Genomic DNA, 12,689 nt, shown 5'->3' with positions numbered 1-12,689 from the left:
AGCAATCATTCAACTCTCCCATGTTTTCATCATCCTCCTGCTCTCCAGTGGGGACTTTTCTTTCCTTACACACTTAAATAAAGAGAAGACTTGCACTCTTAAATCAGGTTGTTTGGTGTCATTGAGGTGATAGTCTGATGACAAACACCACGATGGTTGAGCTGAATCATGGTGTCATTTCAGTTGCTGGCAACGTAAATAACAGTTGTGATGGATAAGGTAGGATAGGAATATCTGTCTGAGAACTTGAGTTTTTAGGCTGTGAACCGGCTATGGATATGACTGCCTACAGTGATTTCAAAAGCTGACTACTCACAATGAGTTGCTGGTTGTTTTGTCTTACCCGAATTTATTCCATGAACCAATGAGGTTAATGGGCTTAAACTCCCCACCTTTCTCTTTCATTTGCCTGACAGGTTTCTGTCAGCTCAGATTTTGATTGTCACTTCCCACTGACAGCAAAGGAGAAGCCCAGCTACATTTTATATTAGAGTTGGCTGAAAAACTTCAGTTGAAGTTGTCCCCACCTGGGACTCCACTCCCTCTGAGACAGAGTTTCCAAACACTGGGTTTTCATCCAGTGTCAAAATACCAAATATGCTCTGCAAAGTGGCATCATCTTTTCCCTAGGTATAGCTGAATGAAGCAACACACAAGATCTCCAGTTTGAGAGTAGAGAAGCTGAGATCACAAGGCAGAAAACAATAACTCTACAAGAGGACCAGTTTAATTAAAAGGTGAATGACATATGAAATGTGTGATTATAGGCACTATAGCATTTAGTTTCCTGAAAGTGACTAGAATCCAATGACACGTAATTAATTACAGCTTATAAAATACCTCAGGAATTTACACTGAGCTTTTTTTTTTTTTTTGTAAAGCTGGTGGCTAACTTGTTCATCAGTCATTTCATTGTGATTTAGTCTGTCTATTCCATAATCGTGGGATTCTTGTAAAAAAGAATTTTGGATGCATTTCCATCAAGGCATTCTACTTGTGCTCAGGTCATAGGGAAATCAGTGAGCTTTATGCAACTGCTTAACTTTAAACATACAGGAGAGGTGGTGTTTCAGAGTGTATGGGAAACCATTTTCATGTTCTGGGAAAAATGCTGGCATCCTGAAAAATATTTTGTCTACACAGGATGAAAAATAATACCAATGTGGAGGTTTTGTTATCGTTGTTCTTAAACTGAAAATAGTGATGGAGCAATTGCTTCTGGTCAACTAAATGTTTTGTTTCCATTCCAAGATTGTATCATTAATTCTTGAAACGCTCTTTTTTTTTTTTTTTTTTTTTTTGCTATAATTAACAATTTTCTGAATAAAAATTCATATTGAAAGAAAGAAACACAAGATTTCAGATGTCAGAACTACTGCTGTCACATCCTGACCCTCTGGCAGCATGTACAGTTTTGAGCTGAAGTTTCTTCAGCTGGAAATCAGCACATCTGTATGCAGGAAAATACTAAAGTGACGTGAAAAGGGTTAAGTAGAAGGGAAACAGAAGGGAATTTTGACTTGGCTTATGCTTCTGGAGTGAAAAGGTGTGAAAAGTTTAAGTCCAGCACAGGTCTGTAAAGTCCTACAATAAAATTGGTTTCCATACAGGGAGAACTGCCTTTTGCATTGAGGAAATGAGCACATGCATCATAGCACAGGAGGGAGTGGGAGGATAACGGGCAAATTTAATTTCACTCTGAACCTGGTCCTGCTGTGACATGGTGGGGGTGCTCTGTCCCTTGTTCTCCTACTGAACAATGAGAACTCACACAGATTACAGGAGCAAAACATCTGGTAAAGTGGATGGTGTAATTATGTGTGCAAATGTGAGACAAAATTTTTAAAAGGAAAAGGAGGAGATATTGATTCAGTGCTGTGTATCTACAGTTTGCAGTGATGCCATTCTGTAAGAGTTAAGTGTAACACAGTGATGGCCTGTGGATGCTCTGTTTTGCTGTGAGGCAAAGCGCGAAGGCAGAGAGGTGGAGTTATACTTATTTTCCTTCTATTGAAAAGAGCTTTCTCCTTCAGAAAAGATCCAGAAACTAGATTGAAAGAACATCCTGGAAATGATTCAGTGAAGCAACTCGTGAGATAGTCTTCAGCTTGCTCTCTCACGGGTGTGTTGCCATTACAGTTAAATTCAGTCCCTTAGGAAGCTGTCTCTTTGCAGCAGTGCGTATTAACAACAGATTGCTCTGGGTTAGTAATGAAAATGCTTTCAGTACAACTGTGTTTGGGAAAAAAAGTGTTTCAACAGTGCTACAGAAAACCCTTATCAAGTCTCAGTCTCCTGTGGCTGATGTGCACAGGTGTTATACGTGCAATGTTATTTTAAGTTCAGTCTTTGGTGTATCCTTAAGGAAATGAGATTACAGTCATGATCTGAGTGTGTATGTGAGAGACTAACACCTTACTTCATAACTTTTGAACCTAGGGATTGATTTCCACCACATTTGATGGAGGTGGACATGTCCAAGTATTTAAGTTCATACATGCTTCATGAAAACAGATGCTGATGGAAGGGTGAAATCTTAGAGGTATCCTTTGTATGCTCCCCAACCAGGGGAAACAGTTTACTTACAGGTTATTAAACATGCATAAAAATCCCCAGAGCAAAGGGTGACCTATACAGACTCCAGCCATGTGTATCTTTGCACTTGATTTGTTAGAAGAAAGGAAAAAGAGCAGCTGTGATTTAAACATCTTGTTCTGTAGAGCTGGATGGAAAAATAGAGAGGATGTTATCCAAAAACATGAAAACAATTTATTTGGCCTTTTTTCCTTGAAATTCAAAATAGTGATTGGAAATGGCAAACTTCAGCCAGTTGTGGTTACTTAAGCAATTAATGCAACTTGCTTGGCCAAGTTAAATCAAATCCTTTTTCCCTTATGAGTCAATTTTTTGACTCTTCAGATTCATTGCTTGAAGATGGTCTTATGCAATGATATGAGTAAGACAGACATATCAGTTATCCAGGGCTGACCCCTACCTGACCCTTTTCTCTGACTATTGATTTCTCCTGTTATTTTTTGTTTGTATCAGGTGATAAGATAGCAATCTAATTAGGAAGAGATGAAAAGCTGAAATACGTTGATATACAGTTCAAAAAAAGCTAATTGAGAAATAAAAGCAAAACACAGAAGCCATCTCTTCTCAGCATTGACATGTATCATCTAAAATACAGAACATCTTTTAAAAGAGGTAAGATTAGTCACTTTAGATATAAGGTTGTACTCATATAATTTTTTTTTCCTGTTGAACTTTGAGAGTGTTAAAAGACTTGTTTATTTGTGAAATGCAGTTGATTCGTTGTTCTTGTACTTTCATAGCTAAATGAATTCTTTTGAATACGGTGTGTGTTTCTGAAGGAATTATCATTAAAATTGGCGATACTTATTTAATCTATCTCTAAATAGCTTTTGGGAAGACACAGAATGTGCCATTCATTTTTGTGCCTTCTTAAAAATGTTGTGGAAGTGACAAGCAGGGTTGCTCTTTCATGTGTACTGGCTTCCTTAAACCTACTGGCATCAGGAAGATGCTGGTTATTAGCTCTGTCTTTTAAGCTTTAAATAATTAAATTCCTTGGGCTACTATGTACCCTTCTTAAAACTTGGCAATGCTTGAACCTTTTAGCAAACCTGATATGAAAAGGACACTATCTAAACAGCTGAATTTTAACATAACTCCTCATGGTTTGATGGTCAGTTCTGGTTAAAAAAATATATCAAACTGAAGTATTTTCTCTGTCAACTGCTTGATTATTTTATTTTTGGGATATGCAATGCTGCTGCCAAGATTTAAAGCATTAACCCTGACCTTTGCGAAATACTTAGAAAAACAAATCAGTTGCACTCCCTGCAAAAATCCTTGAGAAAGCAAGGAGGGCCCGCTGAAGAAAGTCGGGGCACTGGGAAGCCAACATTGTCAATGCTATATAAGGATATGTTTGAAGGAATATGACGGTGCGCACGAAACTGAGGGCCGTGCCCCAAATCAGTGAGAGCCTGCTTAGCCTTTTCTTTAGCAATGAACCTTCTTAGAACGTTCTAAGTAGTGAGATGATCCTAGTTAGCTTTGCAGGAGTAGTACATTTTCCTGTGTTTAATTATTTAAAGGAAGCTGTATAATGGGTCTTTGGGAGTGTGTGACCCGCTAATCAATGCCTCCACTTTTGCATAATGCATGTGGCATCAATGTTATTCTTTTTCAAGACCACTTAGGAAAAACTTATCAATCTGCTCATTGCTCCTTTGCAGTGGAAACACAAACACACAGCTTGCAATGCCATTTGCCTTCTGTGCTTACTCAGAACCAGCTGTAAATGTTCCCAAAAATTAGCATTTAAAGAAGAAAAAAAATATCTGTAACTTCCTACCTTTGAGTGAGATCACTCAAGGTGCCTTACCTTTGGACCTGTGAGAGTTCTGTTCACCCTGCTGAGGAATGTTAGACCCTCACAGTGAGGTCCTAAAGATGAGTACCTGGTGAGCCTTGCTCTGAGGATGGCATTGCTGTCCAGCTGGGGTTCTTCCATATGTCTGAAGAACAAACCTTTCAGACAACTGAGCAGGACTTTTGCCTTTTAAATCCCAATTGCTCCACACTGTCAACTGAAGGAAAGGTCTACCCATACTTACTGCCTGTAACAGCCTAGCAGAGCTCAAGCCCTCTTCTTTCACCCTTATGGAAGCTCTTTCAAACGAGGCTTTTTCTGCTGACAAAGAAAAGAGTGTTCTTCACCCTCTGGATGAAGAGGAACAGTAGAAAAGGAAGAAGCACAAAGGAGAATATGCTTCTGTAGCTTCATGGTTAGAAAGTATTTGGGGAGGCAAAAGAAATCCTATGGCCTAGTCTCCAAACCGTTCATCTGATGATTGTCTACTGTGATCTGTATAACGGGTGCCAAGATACTCTCTTCTGCTTGCATGGAGGCTGACCTTCATCTAGGCAGATCTGAAGTAAGAAAGAACAGCTGTAGGTTTTATGGAGCAGCTTGGCTGAGTTTTACGCTACAGGTTTGGATGAGGGTACCTATAGTCCAGCTAAATTCGTATACATGCCTAGTCTTCTATTAGCTATGGTTGAGTAGCTGCTAACCAGTGCCTTGGGCTCTTGTGCACTCTGAGCTGTCTGTCTCGAAGACTCTTGTGAGCCTTTTTTAGTTGTGGCACTTTTGTCTGATGGATTTTTGGAGAACAACATCCCTTTTGATGTGATGTATACTTAAAAGCCACCAACAAGGCAGAGAAGGGCAACAAAGCTGGTGAAAGGCCTAGAGAATAAGTCTAATGGAGAGCGGCTGAGGGAACTGGGGCTGTTTAGTCTTAAGAAAAGGAGGCTGAGGGAAGACCTTATTGCTCTCTACAACTGCCTGAGAGGACATTGTAGAGAGGTAGGTGCTGGTCTCTTGTCACAGGTAATTAATGATAGAACAAGAGGGAATGGACTCAAGCTGTGCCAGGGTAGGTTTAGGCTAGACAATAGGAAAAATCTTTTCACTGAAAGGGTTGTCAGACATTGGAACAGGCTGCCCAGGGAGTTGGTTGTCGCCACCCCTTAATGTGTTTAAAGGTCATTTAGATGTGGTGCTTGGAGATATGGTTTAGGGGTGTACTTGGTGGAGTAGGGTTGATGGTTGGACTTGATGATCTCAATGGTCTTTTCCAACCTGAATGTTTCTATGATTCTACGGCATGGCCTTGCATTTTATTTATATTTCCATAGACATTTGTTCTGTCTTCTATGAATTGGGCCTTTTCTTGCAAGGTTTTAAGCTGTGCAGAAAAACACAACAGGTCAAAACAGTTTCCTAGAGTTCAGTCCTGTGTGGTGCTAATCTTTCTGGCCTGGCTGCACTAAACGTACATAAGAATTTGTTAACTAGTTAGGATTAAGAATGTGCTGAACAGATTTTGCTAGTCTGAGGTCAGTGTGTTGCACTTCACAGGATTGCACCTTTAATTAAGAAAAAATATAACCAACAAGCCATGCAGTAAGCTCATTAAATATAATGTACTCTCATTCCATCTGTGTTTACCTAGAAATGCTTTTGAAATACCATTAAGCCTCTGCTGAACCCCCATTAGTTTAGGAATTGCTGTAGGATTTTCGATTATACATTCAGGATATTTTTATGGACAATAATGCAATTTGTGGTTATCCAAGCTAAAAAAGGTCTGTCAAATGTAATATTTGAGCTGCTTGCCACAGAGGCTAGGAAATAATTTTTCCACTTTGCATGTCTATCATTATGCTATTCTATAGGTGCTTTATGAGGATTGTTTGGGTATGTTTTCCCCTTTAACTGGAGCACTGTGAGTTGGTTAATGCCAGAGGTGGGAATTGACAGTCTCATGGTCTAGTCCAGAGTCATATCTATAATTCTTTTTTCTTTTAAATACTGATTGCTGTTTTGACCCCATACTGGAGACTTTGAAATACACTAGATCTTGCAACAGAGTATGTGCTTCCCTAGGATATGCCCTACTGATTTTTTTTTTTAATTTTATTTTTTTGAAGAAAGACCCCACAATAGCCCATAATAGTGCCGAGGCTGAGTTAGAAAATGAACTACTGGGTATAATTGCTTTCAAAACTGTTTATAAAGTGTCTATGTTGTTTCTTCTTTGTAAAATATGGAGGAAACCTTGTGAAGGGAGAATCATCTTTGACAGACTATTGTGACCCTCCTGCCAATGAACTGTTTCATTGAGACTGGAGAGCCATAGATGTGGGGAATTAAGGAAAACTTACTACCTAGCAATTTTCTCTGACATGTTTTAAAGAGATTTTCCCCCTGTGTCTGTTTTCAAGGGAAGAGCATTTGGAGATTTTCTTCCAGAATATTATACCTTTGTATTTTTGTTTCCTTCACCTATGTTTCAATAGTAAATGTACATTGCTCTATACATTTGAGCCCTGTTGCCTGGTTAAATGAATGATGTACACCACAACAGGGTTAGCAAAAGCAAAGGGGAAGGAAGGAGAGAGGCTTCAGGACTGGAAGAAAACCTGCCTGTGACACGAAGTTTAGTTATGCTTCCTTTAGGTGTCTACTGGTGGTTTGGGGTGCGTGTTGCTTGTGTTGCAATCATTGCTGTACATATACATAGGAAAACGTGAAGTGTGTGTAAATGCTTGCACACGTTTATACCATTAGGGACTGACAGGCTTTTAGTTTCACAGGGGGAAGGGGAACACACTGTTTGTTGTTACAAAAACTGTTTTGCCCTGGCTTTTACTTCATCAGTTTTGCTGAGTTTATTTTCTTTATGTGTTTCAGTTGGCTTCATCATCTTCTTTCTGGGCTCTGGTCTGTGGGAACAGAATGTTTCCTTTTCATTTAGGGTCAGTGTTGACTCTTTCCTTGAGAAAGAGTTTTTAATACTTTTAAACAGAGATGTAACAACATGGTCTTGCTCATGAATTTTTTATTGCTTGCTCATGTTTTACACTTGTGTGGGGGCTTTACACCTAAAATGGTCATGCAGTTGTTTTCCAGTCAGTTGGTACTACAAGAATAGTTTGGGGGAATGATGCTTCTTCACACAACTCCCAGTCTGCCTTTGTATTTGAACCAACCATTGAGTTTCTATGAGCCAATCTGTCTTTAGCACAAAGCATTGAAGCCATTTGTAGTTGTGCAAACATGAAAAACTTCTTTTGAATTAGTCTACTGCCTTGTTTTCTGTGCTTGATTATATTTCCAGATTCTGTGTTTGTTGACTGAATCTTGCCAAGTACTGTTGTAATCTGCAGTATTTCATAAGGAAATGTATCTCCTCAAAATCATATAGAAAACTTTCAAATTTTATTTCTTTTTTTTTCAGAAAAGGATGAAAAAAAAGGTAAGAAACAAAATTAGAAACTGCCCTCCCAAGAATCATGAATATACCTGTGTAGTTTCCACCTTCAGGTACAGTCAGATAACATTCAAGAAAGTGAAATTATCCTTAGACTTCCTATGTTATTTTTTTTAGAAAATTGTCAGGAGTGATTGTGGTATCAGCAATCAGGGTAATTTACAGGTCCCATTCACGAGAATATTAGTGTTTCCATCAGCTTGGATAAGGCTGTGTCGTGGTTGAATGTGTGTTTCTAAAGTATACGTCAGCGTATGTGTGGCCTTGATAGCAGGTTTGTGGCTAATAGGAAGGAGACTTACCTTCAAAAGATGTTTAATTGCAATGATTGAGGGGAGGGGATAGTTGTCATCATCTTCTAATGTCCAGTGAGTTTCTTAGGGTAAAGACAATATCATTCCAGTCTTGTGCTCATCATCTGACCTTGTGAACACCGTACTACCAGAGCTCCGCATCTAATTGTACCTCCAGAATAAGGAGGAAGCGTTGCTTTGAAAAACATTTTGCTTTGGAAGATGTGCACAAGATCTCGGAGGTGATGTGGTCTGGATATTCTTCTTTGTAGTTGAGCTTGGGTGGCGAAGTACGGACAAAATGAGAAACAGATCCAAAACTGGATTCTCCAGTCCCCAAAATGGATATGAGCTGAAACTTTCTGAAGTTATAAAGAAATTTGGAATTACCTATTCACTTTTTCTTCTGGCAGAGCCTGTCCTTACAAATACAGAAAAGGAATTTTTATAGCAATACTCATCTGACTCAAATTAATTTTACAGGGATTTCCAATGCTGTTTCCTATTTAAAGAGGTTTGGATTAAGTCTTTATTGTTTTGATGCCTTACCTCAATCAAAATGAACTAGACCAAAGCTTCCCGTTTTGTTTTGCTTTCTTCCCCCTTCTTCTCTCCTGCAAGTGTTATGCTTATGTTCTGGTTCTTTAGTCAACCACAGCCTCTTGGCTGTTTTCACAGTACACCCTTTTTAGAAATACTAAGCAGCTGTGTGGAGCACAGATGAAAGGAGAATAAAGGTACTGTACTGATGGGCCCAATGTTAAAAACTAAAATATCGTTTGGAATCAGGATTTTAAAAATATTTTATTTTCCCTTTTTTTTTTTTTTTTAAAAAACGTATGTAATAATCGTATAAACCTTGAATTAATAGAAATGTAGAAGGGCAGACCAAGTTCCTTCCACACAGACTTGCTCCCTGTCCCATACCTTTCTAGAGCGTTAAGTAGGCTACCTTGAAATGTCTCACATACTGGGCCTTCCACCTCTTCCTCTGAGAGGATAAAAAGCCATGTAAGGGATCACACTACATAGAGGTTTTCTTGCACTTGGTGAAATATTTCCTCATCTTCTCCTTTTGCCTTCTTTATTGGTGGTTGTTGTGACATGACATTATACACTGACAGAAGTACCTGTCAGACTTCCCTGAAACAGGCAAGATAGCCCTTGTCCCAAAACTCTGGAGTTTAAAGACACTCTCAGAAGTATTCATGTTTGGCTTTGTACTGATTGCTTTCATATGACAGTGATCAGGGTACTACCCATAATGATACCTTTAGAGTGCTTGGTTGCAGTTATTTGCTCATGAGAGTAGGCTAGTACAGTATGACTTTAGCAGAAGCTTATTTAGGAAACTGAATCATCAGGTAAGTCATCATGATATCAGACTCTCACTATTTGCAGTGGGAAGTAATAGTGGTAATAGTAGTATTTTTTCAGCTTTAAATGAGGGTTACCTCTGTAGGAAAAGGTTGTGCAAATTTTCTACTTTAAGAAGTCCCAGTATCACTTAATAAATAATGAGTTAATAATGACCTTAATTACTAATATTTTAAGATGGAACATTTTCTAACCTCTGTTACTTTCCATAACCTCCAGGAAATTGTATAGGGACTGAGAGAAGGATATGGAAAACATTAATTACAGCAGTATGTTGATTAGATGTCTTATCTTTTACTTCTTTAGTCTGTTTCTGTTAACTTGTTTTCATTGTATGTAAAGGAAGGAGAAGATTGCCTCAGTCTGTGACAGTCCTGCCAGAGACAAAGGGCTGCCACATATCCGCTTCTAGGAGCATATGATTATCAAACATCACACGACTCAGCAGAGAGGGAGTCAGAAAAGGCGTTTGTCCTGTTGCTTCTTTGCAACTGCGTTTGCAAGTCCTAGTGTTGCTACCTGCAAAATAAGGAAAATGATTCCCTCTCGTTAGAGTAATTTATGACTGGTTGATGAAATGTGCTGTATTTTAGCCAGACCTGGCTTCCAGAGAAGTGTGTGTATCTTCAATATTATTCCATTAATTCACATAAAAGGATTCCTTACTTAAGATTGCTGATTCCTAAGCTGGACTGGATAAATAAATTCAAATACACTGACTTTCTCCCCACCCTCCTTGTGCTGTAGAGTTGAATATGTTGCAAGAAGGCTTGTCATACCAAGATACATATGCAACATCATAGGGAGTCACAGGTGATACATAGAATATAACTTGATAGGTTTACATTTGTGTATGTTGGTCCATTTTACAGCTGTAGTCACAATGATTAGTTCGTGATCTGCACTTCTTCAGAGTCTGAGGTGTTTGAATGTATGCTTTTAATTTAAGAATATCTGTGCTGGAGAGGGTTTTTTTAGGTGAAATCCTGGTCCTCACTGAAGGAGGGGTGGAGTTTTGTCATTGAATTTTAAGGACTAAGACTTTACCCATTGTATCTAGTGGTAGTAATAGATAAGTGAACATTAGCTTTTTAAGAAGAATGCTTTGCAGTGCTGCCTCTGCAATGCACAACACACACAAATATATTGCAGATTTAATGATTTATTCAATGAATGTAAAAGCTGGTTGCATAAAGGAGACGTATTTTTAAGTGATTATTAGCATCTGTCACTAGGTTTCACTGTGCTGCAATAAAAGTTTGTTTCAGATTCTCAGCAATTCAGTCATATAAAAACCCCAAAAGGACTAGTTTCTTGTGATGGCATTCCCCAGCTCTACCCTTAGAATTGCCTCTCCAGGTGGTGGGTATGTGAGGTTGGAAATGCACAAAATATGAAGATCAGCTAAAAGCTTCCTAAATGCACACTGCAAAACTGTCCAGGGCAAAAGAATCGACCTGGATTTTGGAAGGTGGGTAGGTGGGTATATTCCATATCGAACTTCTACGGTCCCCCAATCATCTTTGTTCCTGCAAAAATATGGGGACACGTGTTTGCCCGTGGCTATTGCTGCTTTCCTCTTTAGTCTGTATTCTTTCCTAAAGGCTATTGGAGAGAAAAAAAAAGTAAAATTGAAGGATTAAACAGGTGGAAGGGTTTTTCTTCTTCCATTCACTTCTTTATTCTTTGAGGGGAATCCCATCATATTGAAAAACAGATGCCTGCCAAATGTGAATAATCATAGAGACAAGCAAAATGGCTTGGAATTTGTTGACGACGTTATTTTGGTCATCCCAAGGCTACACCCTAGTCAGCACTGTAATCAGGAAGTGAATATATTATGTTGTAACTAAATTTGCAGTAGTTTGTCAGAGAAGGTAATGGAGCCCCTTTCTAGCTAAGGGGTCATAGCACTTATGTATCCAGGCCTTAGACTTTAACCTCTTGCTTTTGTCTATCGGGCTTGAATGTACCCCCCTCCTCAGGAGCACAGGCTGTCTGGATCTGGAGAATCACTTTGAGCTCTGACTAGGTGAGTGCTGCTGTGTGATGTTGGGTCACCTCCAGTAGGAGGAACAGTTACCTCACAGAATACCCTAAATATAAAGCTTCCTGCTTAGCGTATGGAGGAGTTCAAAGATTCATTTGGTTCACTCTGATTCAGTGTAGTTCAGGTATGTCCAGGCACTGGGAGAGTATCCACCACCAAACCTGTTTCTTTGCCGATGTAATTGATTTCCGTGTACATGCAAGAAGAGAGCATGGAAAGTAAATTGACTGTAAATATATGTGTCCCTGAACCCAGAGTAAGTCTGAGTCAAGAGTGGACCTCTGTGTCTAAAATCTTATATATGTCTAGATGCCTCTGCATGCTCTTGACTTTCATGTATGATGGGTTGGTTGAAAAAACCATGAATTTTCAGTGTCTTAAAACTGATCTCCCCTAGGCTGTGAAAGTTTTGGGATGTAGGAACCATACATAAAATGTAACTGTAGCCTTTTACAAGAAAAAAAAAATGGCTTCAATGCCTTTGAGCACAGCATTGATGACTAACGCCCTAATTATTGACACAGGTTCCTGCTCTCATGATTCCTTTTTTCTTAATGTCTCCTGAATGAATATATATCTCTGCTGGCCTCCTTTAGCCTATGGCACCATTACACTGACTGAGACACAGATGCTGGCATATTCTTCTCCGATTTTCCCTGTCAATGCTTAAAGCATTTTACAACTCAAAACCACTTTCATTTTCAGCTGGGGGATTTCTACAGAGTTTGGAAGGAAACCTGTACAATTCTCTGGAGAATGTTTTTGCCTGCAAAGACCTGCCTAAACGCTTCCATGCAAAGCTAGATAGATAACTGATAGCCTGATGATCATGGTATTGCCTCTTCAGCCTTTGCAGTTGGTGTGGGCTTTTTTGCAGAAGCCTTGTTGTCTGTTGGCACGCAAGGGAATTCTTTCCTCAACCTTGTTGCTGGTTTTAACAATAACTACCTAACTTGCAAGTTTAAGGTATTCATTAGACTTGAAAGGCTAACTTGCTTGGACACCTGTATTTCTCATTTTAGTATGAGAAAGAGCAAGATCCACCTCTGTTTCTTCTTTTTGTCTTCTTGCATCACTTAGATTTTTAATAGTTTTTTC

This window comes from Leptosomus discolor, chromosome 14, assembly GCF_034619465.1.
Source record: "Leptosomus discolor isolate bLepDis1 chromosome 14, bLepDis1.hap2, whole genome shotgun sequence".
Lineage (NCBI taxonomy): Eukaryota > Metazoa > Chordata > Aves > Leptosomiformes > Leptosomidae > Leptosomus > Leptosomus discolor.
The sequence above is the reverse complement of the archived record's forward strand: the minus strand, read 5'-3'. Positions refer to the sequence as shown.